This window comes from Dasypus novemcinctus, chromosome 23 (assembly GCF_030445035.2).
Source record: "Dasypus novemcinctus isolate mDasNov1 chromosome 23, mDasNov1.1.hap2, whole genome shotgun sequence".
NCBI classification, from domain to species: Eukaryota; Metazoa; Chordata; class Mammalia; order Cingulata; family Dasypodidae; genus Dasypus; species Dasypus novemcinctus.
The window spans coordinates 29,017,487-29,033,189 of NC_080695.1; the positions used below are offsets into that span (position 1 = coordinate 29,017,487).

The following is a 15,703-nucleotide window of genomic DNA, read 5'->3' on the forward strand; positions in this document are numbered from 1 at the left end:
CAGCATGAGGGGAAGCCAGGCTGACCTAAAATCACAGTGATGGTAAGAACCAGTTTCTTTCACCCAGATTGGCCTGAGCCCTAGACTAGGTTTCAACCACACCCATGGCAGGGAGGAGGCTGGTGGGCCCTGCACCAGCCTATCCAGTTAACTGCAGGTACCTTTGGCTGGCACAGACTGAATAATCGGAAGTCTACTGGGGCAACCGCAGCCATGTTGGACCCCGTACTGCATGGATTGCTGCCCACACCTACAGCTCCATCCCTGCCCCAGGCAGGGAAGAAAGGGGAGTGAAACTTAATCAGTCTCTCTGGACAACTACAGCCTAGGTTTACACAGCTTGGATTATTCCACACAGCTGTGACTCTGTCCCTACCCCTGGCAAAGAAGACAGTTGGGAGGAGCTTCATTGGTCCCTGGGGCAATGAGGGCAGCTTGAGCTCCACAGCTTATGACACCAATTACAACCTTGGCCCCTACTGCACAACCAGCAAGGGAGAAAGGGCAGGAAACTTTAAACTAAAGAGAAAAACTGCATCCAGAGTAAATACTCTAGTAAGCCAGCTGCCAAGACAGCAACAAAAAAATTATAATCCACACCAAGAAACAGGAAACTATGACCCAGTTAAAGGAACAAGATAAGCCTCCAGATGACATAAAGGAGTTGAGACCACTAATCATGTATGTTCAAACAAATCTCCTTAATAAATTCAATGAGATGGCTAAAGAGATTAAGGATATTAAGAAGACATTGGATGAGCACAAAGAAGAATCAGAATGTCAAATGCCAAAGACAGAGAATTCTGAGAACAGCAAGAGAAAAGCAATGCATAACATATAAGGAATACCCAATAAGATTAGGTGCTGATTTCTCACCAGAAACCATGGAGGCAAGAATACAGTGGTCTGATAGATTTAAGATAATACAAGAGAAAAACTTCCAGCCAAGAATCTCATATACGGCAAGACTATCTTTCAAAACTGAGGGCGAGTCCCCGCAGAGAGCTGAAGGCCCGCGCCGGCAGAGAGCTGGCATAGCAAGATGACGCAACAAAGGGAGACAAACAGACACAGAAGAACATGCAGCAAATGGACACAGAGAGCAGACAGCATAACAAGCTGCAAGGGGGGGGGGGGAGGATAAATAAATAAATAATGAATCTTAAAAAAAGAAATAAGGGCAAGAATAGAATATTCACAGATAAATAGAAACTGAGAACATTTCTAAGCAAAGAGACCAGATTTTCAGGAAATACTAAAGAGTATGCTAAAGTCTGAAAAGAAAAGACAGGAGAGAGAGACCTGGAAGAGAGTCTAGAAGTGGAGAAAATTGTCAAAAGAGTGGTGAAAATAAAATATGACAGCTAAAACTCAAATAGTCAGAAATAAACTTAACCAATGATGTAAAGCACTTGTATTCAGAAAACTGCAACTCAATGTTAAAAGAAATAAAAAAGGCCTAAATAACTGGAAGAACATTCCATGCTCATGGATTGGAAGACTAAATATCAGTAAGATGTCAATTCTACTCAAATTGATATACAGACTCAATGCAATCCTGATAAAAAAAATTCCCCCAGCCTTTTAAAAAAATCGAAAACAAAATTATCAAATTTATTTGGAAGGATAAGGGGTCCTGAATAGCCAGAAACATCATAAAAAGGAAAAGCGAACCCTCATCTCCAGATTTTAAATCATATTACTTAGCTTTAGGGGTAAAAACAGCATGGTACTGGTGTAAAGAGAGACACAGACCAATGGAACTAAACTGATGGTTCAGAAATAGACCTTCACATATATGATCAAGTAATTTTTGACTAGCCTGTCAAACCCACACAGCTCAAGCAGAACAGTCCATTCAACAAATGGTGCTGAAAAAATTGGATATCCATAGCCGAAAGAAGGAAAGAGGACCCCTATCTCACACCTTATCCAAAAATTAACTCAAAAGGGATCAAAAACCTAAAAATAAAGGCAAGAACTATAAAACTTCTAGAAGAAATTATAGGAAAATATCTTCAAGACCTGGTGGTAGGCGGTGGATTCTTAAAGGAGGTAAGAGGAGGACTGAGATGGACTACTGATGTTTAATGTATGTAGAAGTTTTAATTAGCTTTGCTGTAAAAGTGTGGAAATGTATAGAGTGGATGGTAATAAATAGTGAGTAACAGCTAGTTTATAAACGGGGATGTGAAAATGGTAGTCTAGGTATGTAAATGCCAATTGACAGAATGCTAAAGAATAATCTAGGAACTGAAGAGCACAGTAAACCAAGAGGTGGATGAGAATTGTGGTTGATGGTACAGATGCAAGAGTGTTCTTTGTAAGCTAGAGCAAATGTATATCACTACTGCAGGGTGTTGGGAATGTGCAGAAGCATGGGAAAAATACAACTGGAGTGACTTATGGACTGTGGTTAGCAGGAATAGTATAATATTCTTGCATCTATGTAAAAAATGTACTGTGTTAATAATGAGGCAATATGGAAAATGTGAGCCAAATGTACACTATGGACATGGTAATAATCAGATGATATTATCTTATCTGTAACAAATATTCCATCACAGTGTGGTGTGTTGATAGTTGGGTGTTGTTTGAGAATTCTGCATATGTGCATGATTGTTTTGTAGGTTTACAACTTCTGTTATAAAAAATGTATTTAAAGGATAATGATGGGGTGGTTTGGGGGAAGAATGCAGCAAATGTAAGAGAAGGACTATAATTAGTAGTAAGATTTTGACAATATTCTTTCATAATTTGTAACAAACGTCTCACGGCAATGCAAGGTGTTTGTGGAGGGTTAATGTATGGGGCCCCTGTATGATGTTATTCATGTTTGCTCTGTAAGATCACAACTATAATGGAATATTATGTAGCCATGTTTTTAAAAAGTAAATCTGTATATGATGAAGTAGAACAATCTGCAAGCTATATTAAGTGGGGGGAAAAAGTAAAGAGACTGGATAAACAAAATGTGGAATATCCATGCAATGAAAAATTTTTTTTAAAGATTTATTTTTATTTTATTTTTTAAAATTTATTTCTCTCCCCTTCCCCCCACCCCCAGTTGTCTGCTCTCTGTGTCCATTTGCTGTGTGTTCTTCTGTGACCACTTCTATCCTTATCAGCCACACCGGGAATCCGTGTTTCTTTTGTTGCATCATCTTGTTGTGTCAGCTCTCCGTGTGTGCGGCGTCATTCTTGGGCAGGCTGCACTTTCTTTCACACTGGGTGGCTCTCCTTACGGGGCGCACTCCTTGCGCATGGGGCTCCTACACAGCGGACACCCCTGCGTGGCATGGCACTCCTTGCGTGCATCAGCACTGTGCATGGGCCAGCTCCACACAGGTCAGGGAGGCCCAGGGTTTGAACCACAGACCTCCTGTGTGGTAGGCGGACGTCCTATCCATTGGGCCAAGTCTGCTTCCCATGAAATGTTATTCAGCCATGAAACTGAATGAAGTTCTGATACATGCTACAACAGGACTGAACAATGATATCATGATATTGAGTGAAGTAAGCCAGGCACAAAAGAACAAATGTTGTATGAATCTACTTATATGAAATATCTAGACTTAGCAAATTCATAGACAGAAAGTAGACTGGAGATTACCAAGAGCTGGGGGAAGAGGGAATGGGGAGTTTGCTTAATGGGTAGTTTCTGTTTTGAATGATGAAAAAGTTTTAGTAATGGATGGTGGTGATGGTAGCACCCAGGTGTCCATTAACCGATGAATGGATAATCAAATTGTGGTGTATTCATACGGTGGAATATTATTCTGCTGTAAGAAGAAATGAAGTCATGAAGCATATGACAACACGGACATTGAATAAAGCAAACCAGACACAAAAGAACAAATACTACATGACTGCGCTATTATGAACTAACTATATTGTGTAAACTCATAGAGTTAATAACTAGACAATATGTCACCAGAGAATAGAAAGCTGAGGGTTAATCTGTGCAGAAGTGGTTAAAAGGTTGTTAATTTTTTGAAATGAATAGAAAAGGTGAAAGCACATCATAGTGTTTCAACTAGCATGCAATATATGGGTATGACAGTGGTTGAAATGGAAAGTCTAAGGTCATGTATATTACTAGAAGGAAAGCGAAAAATTGTAACATGGGATTGTGTAGCATAGTGAAACCTCATGTGAAATATAAATATGGATAATATTGTATATACAAACCTTTTTCTTTTTCTTTGAAACTGAGAAAATGTACATTAATGTTACAAGATGTTAATATCAGGTAAAAAATACAACCAAAGCAAAATATGGACAGTAGTGTATAATAATATATTAATAATCTTCCATTAAGGATTTTAAAAAAAGGAAATATACTAAGTGAAAGAAACTAGACAAAAGGTACTACATATTGTTTGACTCCATCTACACAAAATATAAAAATAAATTAGAAAGACGGAAACAGAATAATAGCTATATACGACAGGGGAAGCAGAGATTGAGAGGTGATTATTATGGGGTAGAGTTTATTTTGTTTGTCTGGTGTGATAGCTAGACTATTGTGTCAACTTGGCCAGGTAATTGTGCCCAGCTATTTGGTCAAGCAAGCACTGGGATAATGGTAATACAAGGGCATTTATGGACTTTAGTCACCATTGACTTTACCGGAGTAGTAAAGTCAATCTCTGCAATACTGCAGATATCAACAAGCATTCCTTGTTGATTCTGTTTCCCTAGAGAACCCTGACTAATACAGCTTGGTACCGGGAGTGGTTCTTGAGGAACAGAGTCTTAAACATGGGATGTCTGAGGTGGTTCTGGGAGTTTTGCAATTGTCTTTCTACTCAAATTGGAGTCAAGGTACTGACGACTCCCTTTCCAATAATGAAGAGGCTGCTAATAGTCCATGGCGCAAGTTGGCAATTGAGATACATAAAATAGCATCACTGGATTCCCCTACTTCCACGCTTCTAACAAGCAAGGATCTGGGTGAGAGTGTTTTCAACACCTTAACAGAGTTTTGTGGAGTCAAACAGTATAATGATGTTGGAGGGCTCCTCCTCCATACTCTGGATACTGTTACCAAAGAAAGAGATGAGTTAAAGGCTTCAATTTTGAAACTTAAACACTGAAAGGATGATGCGAAAGTTTCTATGTGTGCTCTGAAAGAAAATCTTGTCTCCTGTAGCCACAGGCTGGAAATATCTGAGACCCAAACTCAGACTCTCATTGTACGAGTGGAGTTACAAAGGAAACTAAAATCTCAACCCTGCAGGGTTTCTGCAGTTAAAGTGAAGGCATTGATTGGAAGAGTGGAATCCAGAGAATTGGGAATGGAGACATCTGGGATGATGATGATATTGATGGAGACACTGGAACCCTGAATTCTGCTGAGACTTTACCAGATAAACCTGCAATGGCCTGCCCTGTCCAGGCCACACCTTGTCAACCTTATATCATCCAGCCTCCAGTCTGCCCCAGGGAGTTTGAAACAACTTCCAGCCCTAAGGTGGGTAACAGCCAAACTGGAGCCTGCTCTGCCCAGCCTCCCCAGGGAGTCTGGACCTCCTCCCAGCCTTGAGGTATGTACCACCAAACTCCAGCATGCACTGCTGAGCCTCCAGTCTACCCTGAGGAAACTGCCTTCCAATCCGTCTGAGATTAATCCTGTCTCACCAGAAGAAAATGCAAGGGAATGCCCTGAGGTCAGTAGTTTGCAAGGCATTTCTAATCCTTCCCCTTACCCACCCCCACCACCTCTCTTGTCTTCAATACCTATTACTAAACTAAAATAACAACAAGCCCCCAAAGGTGAAATACAAAGTGTGACCCTTGAGGAAGTAAGGTATACTCAGAAAGAACTGCATGAGTTTTCCAACTTATATAGACAGAAATCAGGGGAATATGTGTGGGAATGGATACTAAAGGTATTGGATCATGGTGGAAGGAATATAAAGTTGGATCAGGCTGAATTTATTGGTATGGGCAAACTAAGCAGAAATTCTGGATTCAGTGTTGTAGCTTGAGGGGTTAGAAAAGGGTCTAACAGTTTGTCTGGGTGGCTGATTGAAACAAGGGCCAAAAGATGGCCTACAATGTTTGAGGTTAAGATGCCCAATTTTACACAGTAGAAGAGGGAATTCAAAGGCTTAGGGAGATTGGAATGCTAGAATGGATTTACCATTTGAGAGCTGCCCACCCACCCCAGGAATATCCAGAGGACCCACCTTTAACCAGGACTGTGGGGAATAAATTTGTAAGAGTAACTCCTTCTTCCCTGTGTTGCAGCAAAGCCAGGAGTTCTGAGTGGCAGAAAAACCCAAACAGCACTCGGTGAAGTGGAGGAACAGATTTATTATGCACGTCAATCTCCAAATTCTGAGTCCCATTTCTCATTTTTGACAGGGTTATATAGGATTTTATATGGGACTACCATGGCTCTTACTCATTGGCTAACACGTTGCTAGGCGAAATTTTACAAGCAGAGTTACAGAAGCAGAAGGCAAGTGCAAGGTCATGGTCTTACAGGCTGATTTACAGAAGTGGGGGGCAGGAGTGGTTCGTTAGATTACAGAAGCAGGGGGCAGGAGTGGTTCATTTGATAGTCTCCTGCAAGGCCGTGTTCTCATGGGCCGATTTACAGAAGCAGGGGGCAGGAGTGGATTGTTAGATATTTTTCTGCAAGGTTATGCTTTTTATTTCTCAACACCTGTAGAGCTCTGTGGTTGCTCTTCTCTGTAGTCCAGATATTACTGTAGGGAGGGCTGTGATGGAATTAGAATCCTTAAACATTATGGGGATGATTGGATGTCAGTCTGATAAAAGTCAAGTATTGGCAGTTAATCGCCAAAGTCAAGATGGGCATGGCTACAGCAATGAAAGGCAGATTCGAAAAAGCACCCAATATAGACCGAGTCATGTAGAGTTATGGCATTGGCTAATACATCGTGGGGTACCTAGCAGTGAAATAGATGGGCAGTCTACTAAACTTCTTCTGGATCTGTATAAGCAGAAGAGTTCTGAGTCGAGTGAATGAAAAGCTAACTCAAATTACAAATGCAGAGAATCATGTCCCCTTAATCAATTCCTAGACTTGAAACAGTTTACAGACCCAGAGCCCCTTGAATGAGAAGGAGGCCAGGTCTCCTTTGGGAAGGATCCTGTTAAACTCCCCCAAATTTATACTATTAATCTTCCTCCCACCTTTCCCCCAGGAGATTTACGGACTTTTACCAGAGTAACTATGCATTGGGGAAAAGGAAATGATCAGACATTTCAGGGATTATTAGACACTGGCTCAATAGTGATATTAATTCCAGGAAACCCAAAACATCACTGTGGTCCACCAGTCAGAGTAGGGGCTTATGGAGGTCAGGTGATAATGGAGTTTTAGCTCAGGTCCCATCTCATACATGGTCCAGTGGGTCCCTGGACCCATTCTTGCTTATTTCTCCAGTTCCAGAATGCACAATTAGAACAGACATACTCAGTAACTGGCAGAATCCTCACATTGGATCCCTGACTTGTGGAGTGAGGGCTATTATGGTTGGAAAGGTCAAGTGGAAGCCACTAGAATTGCTCCTACCTAGCAAAATAGTCAACCAAAAGCAATACCAGATTCCTGGAGGGATTGCAGAAATTAGTGCCACCATCAAGGATTTGAAGGATGCAGGGGTGGTGATTCCCACCATATTCCCATTCAGCATACCTATTTGGCCTGTACAGAAAGCAGATGGATCTTGAAAGATAATAGATTATCATAAACTTATCCAGGTGGTGACTCTAATTGCAGCTGCTATCCCAGATGTGGTATCATTGCTTGAGCAAATCAACAAGTCCCCTGGTACGTGGTATGCAGCTACTGATTTGGCAAATGCTTTTTTCTCAATTGCTATTAGTAAGGACCACCAGAAACAGTTTGCTTTCAGCTGTCAAGGCCAACAGTATACCTTCACTGCCCTGCCTCAGGGTTATATCAACTCTCCAGCCCAATGTCATAATATTGTCCGCAGGGATCTTGATTGTCTCTCCCTCCAACAAGACTTCACACTGGTCCATTATATTGATGATATCATGTTGATAGGGCCTAGTGAGCAAGAAGTAGCAAAGACTCTAGACTTACTACTAAGGCGTTTGTGTGAGAGAGGATGGGAGATAAATCCAACCAAAATACAAGGGCCTTCCACCTCAGTGAAATTTCTAGGTGTCCAGTGGTGTGGGGCATGTCAAAATATTCCTTCTAAAGTGAAGGATAAGCTGTTGCATCTGGCTCCTCCTATGACCAAAACAGAGGCACATGCTTAGTTGGTCTCTTTGGATTTTGGAGACAACACATTCCTCATTGGGTGTGCTACTCCAGCCCATTCACTGGGTGACCAGAAAAGGTGCTAGTTTTCATTGTGGACCAGAACAAGAAGAGGCTTTATGTCAGGTCCAGGCTGCTGTGCAAGCTGCACTAACACTTGGGCCATAGGATCCAGCAGATCCAAACATGCTGGCTGGCAAATAGAGATGCTGTCTAGAAGCTTTGGCAGGCCCCTGTAGGAGGATCACAATGCACACCCTTAGGATTTTGGAGCAAAGCTCTGCCATCCTCTGCAGATAACTACTCCCCTTTTGAGAAACAGCTTTTGGCCTGCTACTGGGCCTTAGTAGAGACTGAACGCTTAGCCATGGGCCATCAAGTTACCATGAGACCTGAGTTGCCTATCCTGAGCTGGGTATTGCCTGATCCACCAAACCATAAAGTTGGGCATGCACAGCAGCACTGCATAATAAAGTGGAAGAGGTATATACAAGATAGGGCTCAAGTGGGTCCTGAAGACGTGAGTAAGTTACATGAGGAAGTAGCTCAAATGCCCCTGCCATGTTACCTTCTCTTTCCCAGCCCACAGCTTTGGCCTCTTGGGGAGTCCCTTACAATCAGTTGAGTGAGGAAGAGAAAACTCAGGCCTGGTTTACAGATGGTTCTGCATGATATGCAGGTACCACCCAAAAGTGGACAGCTGCAGCACTGCAACCCCTTTCTGGGTCATCCCTGAAGGACAGTGGTGAGGGCAAATCTTCCCAGTGGGCAGAACTTCGAGCAGTGCCCCTGGTTGTTCATTTTGCTTGGAAGAAGAAATGGCCAGAGGTGCATTTGTACACTGATTCATGGACTGTTGCCAATGGTTTGGTTGGATGGTCAGGGACTTGGAAGGGACATGATTGGAAAATTGGTTGACAAAGAGGTCTGGGGAAGAGGTATGTGGATTGACCTTTTTGAGTGGGCAAAAAACATGAAAATTTTTGTGTCCCACGTGAATGCTAACCAGAGGGTGACTTCAGCAGAGGAAGAGTTATATAATCAAGTGGTAAAATGACCTGCTCTGTGGCTAATGCTCAGCCTCTTTCCCCAGCCACTCCTGTCATTGCCCAGTGGGCTCACAAACAAAGTGGCCATGGAGGTAGGGATGGAGGTTATGTATAGGCTCAACAACACGGACTTCCCTTTACCAAGGCTGACTTGGCTACAGCCACTGCTGAGTTGCCAATCTGCCAGCAGCAGAGACCCACACTCAGCGCTCAATATGGCACCATTCCTTGAGGTGACCAGCCTGCTACCTGGTGGCAGGTTGACTACATTGGGCCACTTCCACCATGGAAGGGGCGGTGATTTGTTTTAACTGGAATAATCACATACTCTGGATATGGGTTTGCATTTCCTGCACACGATGCTTCTTCCAAACCTACCATCTATGGACTTACCGAATGTCTTATCTACCGCCATGGCATTCTACACAGCATTGCTTCTGACCAAGGAACCCATTTCACAGCAAATGATGTGCAGGAATGGGCACATGCCCATGGAATTCACTGGTCTTATCATGTTCCCCATCACCCTGAAGCAGCTGGATTGACAGAACAGTGGAGTGACCTTTTGAAGACTCAATTACGGCACCAACTAGGTGGCAGTACCTTGCAGGGCTGAGGCAATGTTCTCCAGGAGGCTGTGTATGCTCTAAATCAGCATCCAGGGGAAACGGACTTGGCCCAGTGGTTAGGGTGTCCGTCTACCACATGGGAGGTCCGCGGTTCAAACCCCGGGCCTCCTTGACCCGTGTGGAGCTGGCCCATGCGCAGTGCTGATGCGCGCAAGGAGTGCTGCGCCACGCAGGGGTGTCCCCCATGTAGGGGAGCCCCACGCGCAAGGAGTGCACCCGTAAGGAGAGTCGCCCAGCGCAAAAGAAAAGTGCAGCCTGCCCAGGAATGGCACCGCCCACACTTCCCATGCCACTGACAACAGAAGCGGACAAAGAAACAAGACGCAGCAAATAGACACAGAGAACAGACAACTGGGGTGGGGGTGGGGGGATTAAATAAATAATCTTTAAAAAAAACAAAAACAAAAACAAAAAAGTAAATCAGCATCCACTTTATGGTGCTATTTCTCCCATAACCAGGATCCATGGGTCCAGGAATCAAGGGGTAGAAATGGGAGTGACCCACTAGGAAATTTTTGCCTCCATCCCTGCAACCTCAAACTCTGCTGGTCTACAGGTTTTAGTCCCAAAAGGAGTGCTGTCACTAGGGAACACAACAATGATTCCCTCGAACTGGATGTTAAAACTGCCACCTGGCCATTTTGGGCTTCTCTTACCAGTGAAACAACAGTCAAAGAAGGGGGAAGCAGATGTGGCTCAACTGACAGAGTGTCCACCTATGTTATAGAAGGTCCAGGGTTCACACCCAGGGCCTCCTGGCCCATGTAGTGAGCTGACTCACACGCAATGTTACCGCACGCAAATAGTGCCATGCCACGCTGGGGTGTCCCGTGCGTAGGGGAGCCCCACATGCAAGGACTGTGCCCTGGAAGGAGAGCGACCCCGCACAAAAAAAGCACAGCCTACCTAGGAGTGGTGCTGCACACACACAGAGCTGATGCAGCAAGATGATGCAACAAAAAACAGACACAGATTCCCAGTGCTGCTAAGAATGCAAGCAGACATAGAACACACAGCAAATGGACACAAGAGAGCAGACAGCGGGGGAGGGGGGAGGGGGAAAGGGGAGAGAAATTAATAAATCTTAAAAAAAAAAAGTCAAAGAAGGGAATTACTGTACTGGCTGGAGTGATTGATCCTGACCATCAAAGGGAAATAGGACTGCATCTACATAATGGGGGTAAAGAAGAATTTACATGGAATACAGGAGATCCTCTAGGGCATCTGCTAGTACTGCCATGTCCTATGATTAAAGTCAATGGAAAATTGCAACAACCCAATCCAAGCAGGACAAACAATGGCCCAGATTCTTCAGGAATGAAAGTATGGGTCACCCCACCAGGCGAAGGACCACGGCCAACTTGCTGAGGGTAATGGAAACATGGAATGGGTAGTGGAAGAAGGTAGTGATATATATGGACTTCAACCATGTGACCAGTTACAGAAATGAGGACTATAATGGTCATGAATGTTTCTTCCTTGTTTCATTATGATGATGATTGTATATGTACACAAAACGAATTTGTCTTCTTCCCCAAACTTTCCCCTTATCATGTAACAAGTTGTATCGGTTTCATGTCATAATATTTGAGGATGTTAAGTTTGAGAGTGAATATTACCCAAGAACTCACACCCTATTCTGTATGGTATTAATGTGTTTCTGGTTGTACACAGGAGAGTTGAACATTGTTAGGCGGAAATATATATATATGCATGTCTGTTATTGTTTTTGCTTAGAAATTAAGTATGGTTTAAGGTAATGTGTATGGTTACTGAGTTGACATTGGGTGGACTGTGAGGGCTGTTAGGCTATTGTGTCAACTTGGCCAGGTAATTGTGCCCAGTTGTTCGATCAGGCAAGCACTGGGCTAACTTAATACAAGGGCATGTATGGACTTTAGACACCATTGACTTTACTGCAGTGGTGAATCACAGATAGCTGGTTATAATTAATTACATCAATCAGGGAGATTGCCATCAGCAAGAGTGATGCTTAATCTAATCACTTGAATGCCTTAAAAGGGGAAGTGATTCCAGCATTGAGAGAATTTCCCAGCTCATCTTTGGACAGCCAACATCTCCCAGAACTTGTCAAGAACCTTCATTGTACTTTCGTTGCCTGCCTGTGGAACCTGAACTTGTGCATCCCCATGGCTGTGAGAAACTCTTATAGAATGGCATACTATTGACAGATATCCCTTGCTGATTCTGTTTCCATAGAGAACCCGGACAAATACATGTGGTTTTTGTTTTTTATATATATATTTTAAAGACATTATTTTTTTATTTCTCTCTCCTTCCCCCCCTCCTCACTGTTGTCTGCTCTCTGTGTCCATTTGCTGTGTGTTCTTCTGTGTCCACTTATATTCTCGTCAGCAGTACCAGGAATCTGCAGCTCTTTTTGTTGCATCATCTTGCTACATCAGCTCTCTTTGTGTGCGCTGCCACTCCTGGGCAGGCTGCGGTTTTTTCGTGCGGGGCGGCTCTCCGTGCAGAGGTGCACTCTTTGCCCATGGGGCTCCCCTATGCAGGGGACACCACTGCATGGCATGGCACTCCTTGCACGCATCAGCACTGCACGTGGGCCAGCTCACCACACACGTCAGGAGGCCCTGGGATTGAACCCTGGACCTCCCATATGGTAGGCACTCTATCAGTTGAGCCAAATCCGCTTCCCTGTTTTTTATAATTATTATTAGAATAATGAAAATGCTCTAATAATGATTGAAGTGATGAATGTACAACTATGTGATTATACCAAATATTACTGATCGTACCCTTTATTGTATACTTTGGATAGATTTATACTTCATTAATATGTATCAATAAATTTGATTTTTTTAAAAGTCAGCCAAAAAAAAAGGAAGGACACTCAAGAAAACTGGTAACAGATGTTTCCTCTGGGGCAGGGTAAAGGTCTAAAGGAGGGAGCATTATTTATTTTTAATTGATGCATAATATATATACAGACAATTTCAAATATCATAAATCTACAATTTTCACAAACTTAATAGGCCACTCAGCAGCTACCTAGATTATGAAACATTTATCAGCACTCTAGAAGCAAAAAGGGTAAACATTATCCTAATTTTTATTAGCTTAGTTTTGCCTATTTTCACACTTGATATTGTGCTTTTTACAAATTGAAGGTTTGTGGCAACTCTGCAAAGAGCAAGTCTATCAGTGCCATTTTCCAACGCATGTCCACTCTTCAGCTCCGTCATTTTAATTAAGGTATGTATATTCTTTTTTTGGACATAACATTATTGCACACTTAATAGACTACAATATAGCATAAACATATCTTTTATATGCACTGGGAAATATTTGTGTGACTCACTTTATTGCCATATTTGCTTTATTGCAGTGGTCTGGAATGAACCTGCAATATTTCAGAGGTATGCCGGTATATTCTTCTGTGACTGGCTTCCTTTGCTCAACATTATGTCCCACAGATTCATCCTCATTATGCATATACATGTAAATCATTCATTCTCAGTGTTGAATAGTATTCCATTTAATGGCTATCTCATCATTTATTTATCCATTCTACTTTTAGTTTCCTGTTTCTAGCTATTACACCTAGTATTACTATGAACATCTAAATACTTGTCTACCAGTAAATATATGTATGAATTTCTTTTGGGTATACACCTAGGAGTGGAATGGCTGTGTTATGGGCAATGCATACATTCAGCTTTAGAACCTACTGCCAGTTTCCCAAAAGGGCTGTTTCAACTTACACTCCACCATTAATGTAAGAGAATTCAACCCTTGAGAGTCTTACTTTTAATTGTTTATTCTTTTGAAGTTGGTTAGATTATCAAACAGGATGCACACTTACATGGATTTTAAAGCTATACGGTGTCTTTAAAGGGGTTTCATTGTGGGTGGGCAACTTTTTGTTACATCTTTAGAACTTTCCTCCTCTGCCCTTGTGATTAATTAGTCGGAAAAGTTTGAAAAACAGTTTTAAGAGATCTGATTCATTTTCCACTTTTATTACTCATTTATGAACTGTAATTTGAGGACAGCTTTTTTAATTGAGAGAGGGTACAAAATAGTAAAATTTATAATGATAACTAATAAACTTCATATTTATTAAGTACTTTGTGCAGGGAGCTATGCTAAGCACTTAACTGCACGTGGGAGTCAGAAGATGACTTAATCTCAACTCTGTCACCCGTAAGGAGTCACATGGCCTTTCTGTCCCTCAGCTTCTGCATCTGGAAAAGGGAGAGACATTTGTAACTCGGGCAGGGGCCAAATAAAATGCTGGAGAGGAACCTGTTCCCGTAACGCGCCCTGGGCTAGCCCTGTCCCAGTGCCCAGCGCACAGGGCTGGACTCCGCCGCCCTCACTCCTTCCCCTCCAGAACCCATCTCAGTCTTAGCTTTCACTCACCTCGAAATCCTGGGCATCCTGACCAGCCCGTGAGAGGTTTCGCGTAAGGAGCAGAAGGGAGCAGCTTCAATCCATCAGAACCTCTGCCGAGTGGCTGCCCAGGAAAAGCCGAGTTAGGACAGATCCTATCACCCCTCCGCGCCGGCCACTTTCAGACTAGCCGCTCCTTGGCCCACAGCCTTTCAAACAGCCCGCCAGAGAACAGCCAATCACAGCCCTCCTCCCTTCCCTGGCCGCCGGTGCCGCCCAATCAGTGCACGACATCCCTCAGTTTCTTGGGTCTGGGGGTCGTGCGTCGCGTCTGGTTTCCGCCCTGGTACGTAAGGAAAGCGAGGAAAGACGAGGGAGATTGAGGCTGGAGAGGCGCCATCTTTCTTAAGGGTAGGGCTATAAGCTTTTAAGAGCATTTCTGAGGAAAGGCAGGAAAGGTATAGCGTTTCCACGCATCCCACAAGCCTCCTTCTGCAAAACACTTGAAGGAGCCCCTATGGCGTCGCCCCCAGCCTCGCACCCCGGGGAGGCCGGGCCCGGGCACCGGAGGGAAAGGGGTCGGGGGTCGCGGACTTCTGCCCGGCGGAGTGGGCGTCCTACAGCCTGCGCAGAGGGCCCAGTACGCCGACGTGATGCGCAGGACCTACGGTCACCTGGTCGCGCTTGTTGAGGCCCGACGGCCCAGGCCGAGACCCCCAGCAATCTGTGGGGAAGGGAAATATTTGGGTCCCCCGCGGCAGTGAGCTGGAAGTGGGGCACTGAGGAAGCAGTCTTAATCTCCCCCCTCTTGACTTCTCAATCTAGCCCAGTGCTTCCCTCCTCCGGTTTTTCAGGCCCCAGACCCCCGTTTACCTCTTGGGTGGAATAAAGAGATGGAGGTGTGGGGCCCAGAAGCCCAGGAAGAGGTGGAGAGCCCAGCAACTGTCAGCAGAGGTAAGGGAAGGGTGGTAGGCGCTTCCTTTCAAATTCTCAGTATGTGACCTATGAAAAACCCCCAGTACACGCGCGTGCGCACACACACACACACACACACACACACTCCCCAACTTGGATGCCCAGCACACACTGCCCCTTTCAAAGCTCCATCGTGGGTGAGTCTCCCTGCCCCTTATCCCTAGAATGGTTCCTATCTCGCTGCAAAACGGCCCCAATTGGCACAATAAAACGGCTTAATTTGGAACTCACAGAACCTCTTAATCATACCGGAAAAACCTCAGTTTAATGCAAAATACAGGTTGAGTTTTCAGGAGGCAATGGAAAGGGGGAACATTTTGTTATACGATTTTTGTTATGTGTTACTCTGAAGACCAACCTTCCTCCTGGGTGTTGGTTTATGTGGATCATAGTGTAGCTGATGA

The 15,703-nt window shown here is 43.8% G+C and overlaps 1 long non-coding RNA gene across 1 annotated transcript; it reads right to left on the minus strand.

The window, feature by feature from the left end:
- Positions 1 to 13,935: 13,935 nt before the first annotated feature.
- On the minus strand, positions 13,936 to 15,299 carry LOC131275499 (uncharacterized). The gene is made up of 3 exons (XR_009182968.1): positions 15,198 to 15,299; positions 14,355 to 14,448; positions 13,936 to 14,176 (listed from the first exon to the last, which is right to left on the minus strand). It is a non-coding gene; the product is annotated as an uncharacterized lncRNA (long non-coding RNA).
- Between the last annotated feature and the right edge of the window lie 404 nt (positions 15,300 to 15,703).